Here is a 9,958-nt window from a genome sequence, read left to right on the forward strand (position 1 = left end):
TGCTGCCCCCGCCTTTCTACCACATTGCATCTCCTTGCGTCCCCACCGCTCCCGTCTGTTTGGATGAATGTGTCCTCTTTAAATCCTTGGTTGTCAGACTTCCATACAGCTCGGTTTTCTGACAGTTCTGGTGTTAACTTGTTTTGAAATCTAGTTGTGATCCTTTTCTATGGTTGTTCGAGGAGGTGAAGCATGTCTACCTATGCCTCCTTCTTGACTGGAACCATCTCGACCGGAAGTCTCAGCTGCCTTTAAAAAAAAAACATGTCAAGGTTAAAAACCATATACCTAAATATTATAGAATGGCTACCCTTTCAAGGGCATAGTATATCAAAGTGAAGTTTGCAAAAACTCTGAAACGATCAAGGTCACATTTTTATCGTTTAATTCAAAACCCACTTTGGATGTGATTTATCACTGCTTGTAAAGTTTAAAAGAACAATCAAAACACTTTCAAGGAATGTTTTGTATGAGGAAACAGAAAGAAGGCTATTAAGATGAAAGTGAAAAAGGAGTTGAATGCAGCAAAGATTGTTGGTTTTAGACAATAAATAAACTGTACAACAGCATCTGAATTTGAAAGCAGTGTATTTTTTTAAACCAAAGGATGAACGGAAAGATCTAGAGTATTAACTCCAAAGAGCAGCCCTCGTGGGTGTATTTCACCATTTCCCAGGTGTAGGAATGACTTGATTGGAGAGTTCTGTGACAGAGCTTCCTTAATTTATCTTTTTCACCAGTACGACTTGCCAGATTTCATATTTAAAGGTCTAGGTACATATTTGGGCTGATTCTTAGAGTGATTACACGTCAGTAAAGGTTTTAATGTTACTAGAAACATAAATAACTTGTTGTTTAAAATAAAAGTTGACTTGAACAGTACACAGGTACTGATTTTACCACTAGAGGGCAGTCTGGTGCCACTGAAAACCCGTGCAGCTGGCTGCTTCCCCCTCGCTCCCCCTCATGGGTGGTTATGAAACAGCCAATTTAGAGAAGCCCATTCAGATTTGGAATATTTTGCTAGAAATGTTTATTAACATAAAGTTCTCAGAAAACGTTAGATGACGCATTCATTCTGTGACTTAATCCAGCCTGTGCACGTGTGTGCATAGAATCCAAGCACCTTTCAGGTGACTGGGGTCAACTAGTGAGTTTTCATGTGCCAAAGGTAAAATGAAAAAGTAAGGGTATGTGTATATATGTATATACATGTCTGCATGTGTACACGCATGATCACATATTCAGCAAATAGTTACTGAGCACATACTGCGAACCAGGCTTTGGGTTATGACGCTGAGCAGTAAGAAGGCCCAGTGCCTGCCTGCCTGCCTTGATGGGCCTCAAAGCCTAGTGATCTGTGAACTCCAAAGTCTGAAAACATACTTAAGGATATCTGTCTCGGAAGCCAACCTATTACACCAGTCAGTGGGTGCAGAATAGGCCCTTTTTTTGCTCTGGTTGGGCACTGTCCAAGAGACTTTTCTGTGATGGTGGACGTTGTGTACCTGTCACCCAGTGTGGTAGCTTCTGTCACCTGTGGCTGTAGGTCCCTTGTCATGTGGCGGGGTCTAAAAACTACACTTTAAATCCTCTGTAACTTGAATTGATGTAAGGAGCTCCGTGTGGGTAGGGGGCGCTGCATTGGACAGTGCAGGTGTGGTTGGTTACATCTGAGTGATGAGCCAGTTTGCTCTTAAGTTTCCAGAATGCCCCACGTCCTTTGGCTTCTCTTCGGTCCCGTAACTGGAAGAGCCAGCCTGTCCTCAGTTCACGTGGACTGCCAGATTTCATTTCCCCATGCATCTGAGAAACAAGGAAAGGATTGCTTTCTGAATGACTGTTGATGTGCCTCGGATTGCTAGAGAGACAGTTTTCTTGCATCACGAAAGACAACACATGCTTTGCACCTTTATGTACGTGAGGGCAAACCGGTTGCAATACTGAAAGCCCAAAAGCTGTTTCTGATGGGAAATACTGAATCAGTGGGATCGAAAACACAGCTGTGTGGCTCTGACGGGAGTGTAATTTCCGCTGTCAATCATTGCTCACTCAGAGCTCGTTGCGTGCAGGGCATTTGCTATGCCAGGCTCTGTGAGGAGACAGCAAGGAGACGCTCAGCATGTGTTTTTCAACATCATTTGTCTCTATTAACTCTGTTAAGGATTTAAGAGGTTCATAAAATAGCAAACAGCTCACGTCTCTGGCAAGAAGTCTAGGAACTTACAGGGAGCCCTTGGAGGGAGGAAAGTTGCATACAAAAGGAATAGCACCTTGTCTGCAGGTCTCATCAGTGTTGGTCAGCATGGATCTCACCCCTTTCTTGAGTCCATTCACAGCACTACAGGACCATGGCTGGCCGGCTGGCCGAGGGAGGAAGGAGTATGCTCAGTGCTCAAGCTCCTCCCTTCCAGCTGTTGCTCCCACCTCTCTGCTTTTTGCTCATTGTTTGTCTCCCACGCTTTGCATTCAGGCCCTCCAGCATTCAGGAGCCCTCCTCCACTCCACCATTTCCCTCCCTCCTCTCCCCAGTCTACTGACAAGCCTCCAAGTGGCCTTCTGGCCCCTCTCTCTGCTCACCTTCAGTTCACCCTGTTGCTGGTGGAAACAGGGTTCTTTCATGGTTTTGCAGGAAACGCATTTCAAGGATACATGCATCGGAGGAGGGGTGGTATTGTGGCAAGATTTATTGGAGCGAAAACAGAGGACTGTCCCCAGGTGCCCGATAGCTCATCCAAGACCAGATGGCTCAGCTCTGTCTTGCTGAGAGAAGAGTCCGGCCCCTGGAGCCACAGGCCCATACTTGTCCTCGCCAATCCCAGGAGAACGGCCAGGGCGCAGAGATGCTGTGCCGTTACCCTGGCATCGGCATCCACAGCCTCCGTGGTCTAGCTCAGTCTCTGTTCCCGGCTGCGCTTGCCCGTGTCTCATCTCCCTATTGGCATGTCTGCTGCCCAGGCTCGATGGCACTGGGGTCGTGACTGTGCAACTGATAAAGGGGAGAGAATGAGCATAGGAACAAGCAAACCCTGGGCCTTTGTTAAGCTTTGATTATATCTCTTTGGGTTTGGGAAGGAGTAAGCTTTCTTTCAAACTATCCAATCCCTCTCCTGGCTCTTCATGGGCTTGTGCTTGGGCCCTCTCCCTGCGCCATCTCTGCACCATTGTGGCTTCTGTGCATCTCTCAGCAAAGGAATTTCCCTCTTACGATCGCCCGCCGTCCCCTCCTCCCCCACCCACGGCCCCCCAGTCCTGAGGGAGATTGGAAAGCCCGTCCTTCCTCTCTGCTCCACGGAGGGAGGGGTGGTAATCCGCTGAGGAGGGCCCTGCCGCTATACCCTGGAGGGTCTGGATGCAGTCCCTTCCTAGTCCATTGGGCTTACCCAGTTTAGTGCCTTTCTCCTCTGTTAATAACCAGCCGGCTGCCCACCGTCGGCCCCGGCGCCCGCCGGCGCCAGAGGAGTGTCCAGTCCCTGCTCCCAATCCCAAAGAGCAGCTCGTTCACTCACAGAATAAAGTCCCTTTGTTCAAACTGGAATTTTTTCTAACATTAATTTGCCTCTCTTTTTGGAAAGCAGAATATTGTTTAATATTTGTTTTTTATTTTAACCCGAGTCTCTTTGATGGGGAAATTAGACCATGGGGGAGTGCGTTGTTAGTTACTAGACTGTGGTTGGTCTGCTTGTCCCTCCCGCCCCTTGGAGCCCTGCATGTGCCAGGGGCAGCTCTGTGCTCCCTGAGCCGGGTCTTGGGCAGCCTGACCTCCTGGCTTCTGAACCAGCTTCTCCATTTGTAGGAAAAGGGTAATTGCGAAAGGGAATTATTGTGAGGATTAAACCTCACGGTGCACGTGAATTTCCAGTGAGGTACATGGCACAGGGAAGGTGTCCAATGTCCAGCGTGGGCAAACGTAGGTTTACAGTTATTCGTATGGAGAATAACACAATAATAATAATGCAAGAATAACCTTTTGCATGCTCACAACTGTAAACCTCCTTTTGCCCAACCCTGTATTAACTGCTATTTTCTTGTTAGTATTACCCCTTTTTTTTACACTATTTGGTTTTTGTTTCTTTTTTGCTTCTTGCCTTCTATACTTCATGTGAATTCGAAGAGAATTGAAAACACATCCACACAAAAACTTGTACACACAAACAGGTTTGTAGCCGCATTATCATAATAGTCGAAATTTGGAAACCACCCAAGTGCCCACCTACTTGTAAACACAATGCGGTGTGTCCACACTGGGGAGCGGCACTCAGCCAGCCGTCACAGGGAGCGAAGCTCCCTCCATCTGTGCCGGGAAAACATCAAGTTCAGTGAAGGAATCCAGGCACAAAAGGCACGTATCGTATGATTCCTTTCATAAGAAATGTCGGAAATAGGCAAATCCAAAAACACAGGAAGAGATCAGTGGTTGGCGGGGACCAGGGAGGTGGAGGGGCTTGGGAGTTTGTTTTGGGGGCGATAAAGTGTCCGGGGTTCGGTAAGGGTGGTGGCCGCACAACATTGCGAAATTCTACTTGAAGGGGTGAATTTTATGATACATGTTATTTCACAATTAAAAAATCTACCAGAATTATCTCAGATTTTCTATGCATTCTCTCAGTTCTTTGGTCACTGTCATGCTTACTATCATGGTAGTTTTTAAAAATTAATTTGAAATCTCTTTGATGAAAGATAAGCAGTGTTGCACTTTGGGGTTTTACTCCTTTCCAGGCTCTTGCTGTTTACTCTGAGGTTTTATGGTCTCCCGTTCTGCCAGTTTCTGTTCTATCTGCCGGGCTTCCCTTTGTTCTCCTCGCATCCCACTCAGAGGCCGCTGCAGCAGCCCGGCCTGCATTTCCCCGGCTGGTCACACTCACCTCGATCCCTGAAGCCACTGGTGGCCACGTCCACGGGCAGCACTCATTCCCAGCATGCTCTGAGGAGGAGAGAAATTGAGACGTCACTGGTCGGATGATTCTGTTGCGTTCGTATCTCTGTCATTGACAACCTATCTTTGGGGTCAGAGTATCCTTAGTTCGTTCACTCTACGACCATTTACTGAGGGCTTACAGGTTCCTTGAGGGGAATCTTCGTTCACTCAGCAAATATGTATTAGTTACTGAACATGGCGGGGGCGGGGGGCGAGGTCTGGGGTGAGAGTAGGGAAGTGAGGACAAGGATCTTGCCCTCCTGGAGCTACCTGCTAGAGGCTGAGAGACAACAAACACATAGTAAACAGGGTCTTTCACCTCTGAACTTCTGTTGGCATGTGACCTGGGCCAGGAAAGGAGAGGAGAGCTACTTCAGGGGGGTGGTTAATTGCCCAAGATGCCAGCCATGTACCCGAAACACCCCTGGCTGCAGAAGCAGCTGATGCGAGGGGCCCCAGGAGGGCACTGGCCCTGAGTTGGCTGCAGAAGGTCAGCAGTAGCTCAGTGAGCGGGGAGGGGGGTTGTGGAAAGTGCAACCAAGGCAAGGGAGGCAGGAGCCTATGGGAACCCTCATGGGGTCTAATTTACATTTCTCAAGGATCACCCCAACAGTGGTCTCACTCATGAGTTTGTAACCCCCATTTCTTACACACATCGACACATTCCAATAGAAGCTGTGGACGCATTTACTGAGCGTATACTATGCCGGGAAGTGTGCCTGGCTCTGTGCCCAAAAGCCACCTCCCCCCACCCCACCCCCACCGCGCTCTCCTCCAAATGCCCGTGAAGATCCAGGTGGCGTGTAGGAATTTGTAAACTTTAGTTCCAATTTTCTTGTGGCTGCCCTGATTTCTTCCGAATCGCAGCCTTTGTGTGTTTATAAAATTAGTTGGCATTTTTAATCATATTCACTACATAACCAGGTAACCGCAGCCCAGTACTTGCTGCACGGTGGTCCCTTGATCATAACTAACAGAAGACCATGGGTTTTGGGGGTGGGGGACACTGGTTTTCTTCTCGTTTTTCCAATATGCCTGTATTTTCCTCTTCCACATTTCTTAGAGAGGAAAGTTGCCTTTTTGTTTCAAACTGTTGCATCCCTTTTCACTCACTAATATAAGAAGTGTGAAATCTGTCATATACATTGTTGCTGCTCTAACTTCTCTGCCGCCTCTGCCCCTGAAGTCGTTTAAGGTATCCATTTGCTTCAGCTCTGACGGATCCCTGACCTTCTTCCAGAGGAAGTAACATTGGTTCGGCTCTGGAACAGGACTTGCGTAATTAGGTCCTTACGTTGAAAGGAAGTGTCAAGTTTTCCATCGTCATGGCTTTCCAGACTTTAATTGGCTGCTTGCCCTTGGGTCAGAATCTCTTTTCTGAAATAAATGATTTGGAAAGCTCTTATCTGTACACCCAGGCACCCAGCTTCAGGGCCTCATCCTGGGAAGTGAACTCTCCGGCGGTGACGCGGCAACCGCCGTGTCGTCCTGGTTCACGCGGCCTCTGACACCTGGTGCAGCCCACGTTCAAGTTGTGCAGCAGCAATAACAGTGACGACACTCCTTTTTTCCTTCCTTCTTTAATGCCATTGTTTATTAATTTATTTTTCTTGCCTTTCTGGTTTTCTAGTTTCCCCTCTATTTTTTGCTTCTTAATTTTATATGGTCAAAAAAATTTTTTTTAACATTCTGATACCCTTTTGACTTCTTCACCTGGGTAATTTCTTCTGCTTATTTTCCCCCTTCATTTCAGAACCCTTCCCAACAGATCTGCTTTTTCTCCTGTAAGGGCTGCTGTTTAGAAGAAAGCACACTTGCCTGAAACTTCATGCTGCTGAGGAGCCATTTTAATCTTCCCTGCAGTTGAGAGGAAGAATAAATCAGTCCTGCAATTAGGGAGTGCAGCAGCTGGGGCTCTCCAGAGGAAGAGAACCAATAGAAGACTCCATATGTGTATGGAGTACATATGTGTATACATGTATATGCATATCTGCATGTGTATGTAATCTATATGTATATACTGATATACATATGGATTTTTATAATGAATTGACTCACAGGGTTATGGAGGATGAAAAGCCTAAAATCCCTGGAGCCAATGTCCCAGTTCAAGTCCAAAGGCCAGAAGCTTCTATAGAACCAGGAAGGGTTCATGTCCCAGACTAAAAGCCATTAGGCAGGAGGTCTTTTACTTGGGGGAAGTCAGCTTTTTGGTCTAGTCAGGCCTTCAACTGTTTGGGTGAGGCCCACCCACATGAGGGAGGGCAATCTGCTTACTCGAGTCCACCAATTTAAAGGTTAATCTCCTCCCAAAACTCTTCCCAGAAACACCCACAATAATGTGTGACCCCCTTCCTGGGCACTCCATGTCCCAGTCAAGTTGTCACATCAAATAAACCCAGCGTAGGCCGCTCTTGCTCTCTCAGTAGTAACTGCACCATCCTGGGTTAGGGGCATTTGTTGTTTGAAGTATACAGAAGCTGGACTAAAAGAAGGAAAAAAAAAATCCCCTGAAATCTCAGTTCAGAGCTGGAACATTAGTTTCTAAGTTTACATCACTCTGGTTCTGCAGTCTGGTCATGCACCCTTTTACTCGTACATGCTCTTTTTACCCGTCTCTGGTCGACTGTCTCCCAACCCCCACAGGGATAGTTTCAGATTTCCCCATTTCTCAAGGTCCTGTCCCAACTCCTGCTCCCTGGCTCTCCCCTTAAGATCGGCCCTCTTCTTGCACAGGTGAGAGAAACTGAGAGTGGGGACCCACTGGGGGCTCGTGCCGAATGTTTTGCAGCACCTCCAGACCGCTCTGTGCCTCTGTGAGGCGCTCCCCCCCCCCACAGCCCCCGTTTCTGGGAAGGGATGTCCTGCTCTAGTTGCCGAGTCCCTGCCCCTCCTGCATGCGGTGCTCCGCTCCATCCCGCAGAGCTCTGCCTGCACCCACCTCGCCATCCAGCACCCACCTCTTGGTGCGCAGGCCTCTGGCTCTGCTTTTATTCCTGTAATCTTCTCCTCTCCTGTTTATTATTATTCCTCTTCCTATTTGTATTATAGGCACGTAAGTCTGTTCTTTTATCCTAAAACTCTCCCTGGATCCTGTGTTCCTCTAGAGCTATTACTGACTCCTCCGTTGCTTTTACTCTGCATTGTTTCTCTTTAACTCCATATAAGCCCTCAGCCTGCTGAAAGCCTCTGTCCGTCCATCCACCGAAACTAAACTTTGGGAAAGTCATCAGAAGCATCCTGTTTAATCAAATGTAGTGGCTGCTCTGCTTGACGCCATAGCCTTTGCCTCTTTTTATCACTCTTTTTCCCCCAGAAACTCTCATTTCTTCTCCTTTCTGGCATTGCTTTCCTCTATGTCCCATCCGACCTCCCCCCCAGTTCTCAAACTTGATTGCTGGGCAGGATCACATGGGGGGCTCATGGCGCTGCAAGCTGTTGGCCCCGCCCTGGTGCTTCTGGTGCAGCTGGTCTGGGGGTCCACGGTTTCGAACTGGACCAGTCCCAGGTGATGCTGAGGGACCCCACGTGCAGCTGCTGCAGAGACCCCACTTGGACACGGACATCGGTGTTGCTGGATTTCCAGAATGTTCTGTGTTGTGAGCTCTCCTTTGTGTCATCCTGCCTGGTATCCCCTGTGTTCTGAGGTTTTGTCACTCATTCCCACATCTCTCCAGCCTGGCAGGTAGATGTCCTTTGCGATTGTGTCCTGCATCCCTCAGAAGGGGCACTCTTGGTGTTCTGGCCTTGGCAGTCCTCTGTTGAGTGGATGGTCCCTGTGCCTTGAAGGATGTTTGGTCCTGCCCGCTCACTGGACCAACGGCAACAAACAACCCTCCCCTTCCCCCATTTCTAAATGCCCCAGTGGTGTGGCGTTGCCTCTGGTTGAGAAGCACTGGATTCTTCCATCCAGTTCCCCCACCCCCAGCTCACCCCGGGGCACACGAAGTCAATAGAGCAGCAGCCTCTCCCTCCTACTCAACCCTCCTCACTTTTAACTGGTCACCGAACCCCATTCATTTATTCCGAAAATAGCTCTCAACTCTGCTCTCTCCTCGGCATTACACAGAGTGTAGTTAAAAGCACAGGTTTTAAAACCTGGCTCCTTGAGAGGAGTGTCATTTAAAACCCCAAATTGGCCATCTAGCAACTGTGTGACCTTAGGCAAGCTAACTAACCTCTCTGAGTCTCCGTGTATCCCATCTGCAGAAGGTCGGGGCTCCTCTGCAGGGTCATCGTGAGGATTAGAAGTTAGAAGCACTGAGTGTTTTCCTCTGACACTAATGGGGAACTCAACAAGTCACAGCCCTCTTTACGGGCCTGGCAGTCTCTGCCCCCGACCCCTGCAGCTGTCCTCCCCCTGCCCCGGTCTCTGTGCCCAGCCCCAGCTCCGCACCTCTGCGGAAGGAGCCTCCAAAACCCAGCCTGGCCAGGTCGCTCTGCGTGGGCATCTTCGTGGATCCCCACTGAACATGCCGTTAACTTCACCTCCACAGGCATGGCCTACAAAACTCTTTGGAAATATGATTCAGATCTAGTTTTCCAAGCTGGCTGGCTGTCAACCTGCTCTGTCTGCTCACCCACCTCCCCACAACACACTCTCCCTGCCCCCACCCTCTCCCTGTGAAGGGTTCACAGCTCCCACCCCCTTCTTCATCTCTGAGCTTCCTCCTTTGCTAGGAAGTGCCTGCTCCTTGCAGACCAGCTCAAAGGCCCTGTCTCTTCCTATAGTCTCTCCTCTCCCCGCCTCTCTGCGTCCTCGGCCCCTGCTGTGGGGTGGTGTGCCTCTGGTCTGGTGCCTGTCCTGTCTTTAGCTGATTTGGGGTTTCTCCTTCACCTGCTGAGTGTGACGTGGTGGAAAGAACACGGGCCCCGGGAAGTCGCATGCCGTGGGCTGCATCCTGACTGAGTCACTCCAGAGGTCTGGGATGTCAGCACGTAGCCCCCTTGTTCCTGAGCAGCGTGCGGTGCTCCTCCGCGCCTCAGCGGATCAGACGAGGTCACGACATTAAGGCTTCTGATGGGATCACCTGCCCAGAG

General features: G+C 49.1%; 1 long non-coding RNA gene across 1 annotated transcript; it reads right to left on the reverse strand.

The window, feature by feature from the left end:
* Positions 1-1,510: 1,510 nt before the first annotated feature.
* Positions 1,511-4,915, reverse strand: LOC123832903. Its single transcript, XR_006788143.1, has 3 exons — positions 4,866-4,915; positions 1,911-2,092; positions 1,511-1,806 (listed from the first exon to the last, which is right to left on the reverse strand). It is a non-coding gene; the product is annotated as an uncharacterized LOC123832903 (long non-coding RNA).
* Between the last annotated feature and the right edge of the window lie 5,043 nt (positions 4,916-9,958).

This window comes from Phyllostomus hastatus, unplaced genomic scaffold, assembly GCF_019186645.2.
Source record: "Phyllostomus hastatus isolate PE091 unplaced genomic scaffold, TTU_PhHast_1.1 phas_scaffold_21, whole genome shotgun sequence".
In the NCBI taxonomy this organism is placed as follows: domain Eukaryota; kingdom Metazoa; phylum Chordata; class Mammalia; order Chiroptera; family Phyllostomidae; genus Phyllostomus; species Phyllostomus hastatus.